Genomic DNA, 3,302 nt, shown 5'->3' with positions numbered 1-3,302 from the left:
TCTGCTCTGAACTCTTCCTCCTCTGTGAAGTGGCTGCCAAGGACTAAACAGGATCATCTGGGCACAGAAAGAGGTCTTATAAATTGTGAGAACGCTGTACAGGTGTTAACTTTGTGTATGACGTGTCGCTTTCTCAGTTTAGTTTAGAAAAGTTAACTTGAAAAAAAATTAATATGTTATCTTGGCTGGCAGTGGAGTAATGTGTGAACTCAAATTGGAAATCAGTGTCATTTAGAGTTAAAGGGAGAATTCAGGTTTCCCTTCTCCACCACCACCCTTTGTAATTTGTTTAAAATGCCTTGGCCGTGGACGGAACTGCCAGTTCTAACACTACTTCAATCTCTTAGTCGTTAAGAGGAGGGTTAATTTACTGCAGTGATTCTCAAAGTGTGTGCTGAGGACTTGCAGGAGTAATGGAAACACTTTCAGGAGGTTCACGAAGTTCCTTTTCTGGCTGCATGTCTGTAAAAGGCCAGTTTTTCTTTTTTTCCTTCAACCAAAGCAATGTATTGAATGAAGACGCAGAGCAGCGAATCCAGCTGTCTTCTGCTAAGTCAGATATAAAAAAGATTTGCAAAAATGTAAAACGGTACCACTCTTCTAACTTTTGTTTTGAAAAACTAACTTTGAATAAAAATATTTATGTTAAAAAAAAAAAAACCAAAGATCTCCAAATTCAGGGGCTCAAATATCAAAGAAATTCATTGTTCTCTTGCATAATAAGGCAGGAATGCGTGGGCAGATCAGGCTAGGTAGGCAATTCTGCTCTAGGAAGTAACCCAGGAATCCAAATTCCTTCTACTTTGTTACCATGCCATTCTCTAGGGTTTGGTCTTAGTTCACCAGATGACTCACAGACTTCAACTAAGTCTGCATTCTAGCACCTGAGAAACAGAAACAGGGCAGAAGTCATTGGCAAACAATGGCCTTCTCAAAATGTATGACTAGAATGGACACATTGCTTCCATTAACATGATTGGCCAAGGTTTAGTCATCTGGACATACTTAGCTACAAGGAACCTAGAAAATATAGTCCTCAGCACAGTCAATTATATATGTAAACTCCAGAAATCCTGTTATTAAATGGAATAGGGAAAAAGGACACTAAAGGAAATTAATATTCTTTGCCTATTTTTCTACTGAGTTGTTTGTCTTGCAATTATTACTTTTAGGAGTTTTTAATATGATTTGTATACTAATCTTCTGAAGGTTGTATACCGACAAGTATCATTTCTCATTCCTATTTCCCTTTATAAATATAATATCTGTTAGTTATATTTATGGTATATTTCTCCATACAGAAATATTTTAATCAGTGAAATTTATTAAACTTTAAAAAATAGTTTTAGTTTATTGTATTTTAAGAAATTCTTTTCTATAACTGTTAAATTTTTTCTTCATTTTTTTCCTAAATGTTTCACTATTTGCATTTAGTTCTTTAATTTACCTAGAGTTAATTTTTGTGTATTATCTGAGGTAAAGATCCAATTTCTTTTTGTATGGCTAACTAACTGGCCCAGCAATATTCACTGAATAGAATATCTGTTCTCCAGTGATTCGTAATGCTACATCTTTCACAGACAAAGTTTACAGGGACTTGTGGATGCGTGTTTATGGTTTGCTAGCATAATCTATACAAATACCACACTATTAATTATGATAGTTTTATAATAAGTCTTGATATCTCTTTAAAGAAAATTCGTATGCTTTCTTCATCTTCAAAAATGCCTGAATATTCAAGGCTTTTATTTTTAATACCTTTAGATTCAACTGGCAGGTTATGGCAAAAATACATATACTGGGTGTTTCGCTTGGAATTTAATTGAAGTAATACATTAACATGAGGGAAATTTTACATTTTTATGATATTGATTCTTCTTGTCCATAGAGATGGCATACTTCTTCATTTATCTGAGCTATTTTTCATGTCATCCAATAATGTTTTATATTTTCTTTATAGAAGATTTTCATATCTTTTGTTAGGTTTACTTCTGGCCGCATTATAATTTTGTTGCTATAATATATTTTCTAGTATATTTTCTAATTTGTTGTTTTAAGTATATTGGGATATTGTTTATTAATTTATGTTGATCTTATATCAAGTGGTTTTGTTAAAAGCTTAGTTCAAATAGTTTATTTGTAGCTCTTTTTTGTTTTCTTCTTTTTATAATCTTATTGAAGTATAGTTGATTTACAATGTTATGTTAATATCTGCTATATAGCAAAATGACTCAGTTACAGATTCTTCGCATATTCCTTTCCATTATGGTTTATCACAGGATATTGAATATAGTTCCCTCTGCTATACAGTGAGATCTGGTTGTTTATCCATCCTATATACTAGTTTATATTTTCTTTATAGAAGATTTTCATAACTTTTGTTAGATTTACTTCTGGCCACATTAAAATTTTGTTGCTATAATACATTTTTGGTTGCTATAATACATCCTATATGGAGAAGCTCTATACAGTCAGCAAAACAAGACCGGGAGCTAACTGTGGCTCCGATCATGAACTCCTTATTGCCAAATTCAGACTTAAATTGAAGAAAGTAGGGAAAACCACTAGACCATTCAAGCATGACCTAAATCAAATCCCTTATGATTATACAGTGGAAGTAAGAAGTAGATTTAAGGTAAGTAAGAAGTAGATCTGATAGACAGAGTACCTGATGAACTATGGACGGAGGTTCATGACATTGTATAGGAGACAGAGATCAAGACCATTCCCAAGAAAAAGAAATGCAAAAAAAGCAAAATGGCTGTCTGAGGAAGAAATAGCTGTGAAAGAAGAGAAGCAAAAAGCAAAGGAGAAAAGGAAACATATACCCATTTGAATGCAGAGCTCCAAAGAATAGCAAGGAGAGATAAGAAAGCCTTCCTCAGTGATCAGTGCAAAGAAATAGGGAAAACAATAGAATGGGAAAGACTAGAGAACTCTTCAAGATAATTAGAGATACCAAGGGAACATTTCATGCAAAGATGGGCTCGATAAAGGACAGAAATGGTATGGACCTAACAGAAGCAGAAGATATTAAGAAGAGGTGGCAAGAATACACAGAAGAACTGTACAAAAAAGATCTTCATGACCCAGATAATCAAGATGGTCTGATCACTCACCTAGAGCCAGACATCCTGGAATGTGAAGTCAAGTGGGCCTTAGAAAGCTTCTCAATGAACAAAGCTAGTGGAGGTGATGGAATTCCAGTTGAGCTATTTCAAATCCTGAAAGATGATGCTGGGAAAGTGCTGCACTCAATATGCCAGCAAATTTGGAAAACTCAGCAGTGGCCACAGGACTGG

The sequence above is a fragment of the Bison bison genome, unplaced genomic scaffold (genome assembly GCF_000754665.1).
Source record: "Bison bison bison isolate TAMUID 2011002044 unplaced genomic scaffold, Bison_UMD1.0 scf7180017864525, whole genome shotgun sequence".
NCBI lineage: Eukaryota > Metazoa > Chordata > Mammalia > Artiodactyla > Bovidae > Bison > Bison bison.
Note: the sequence above shows the minus strand (reverse complement) of the source record.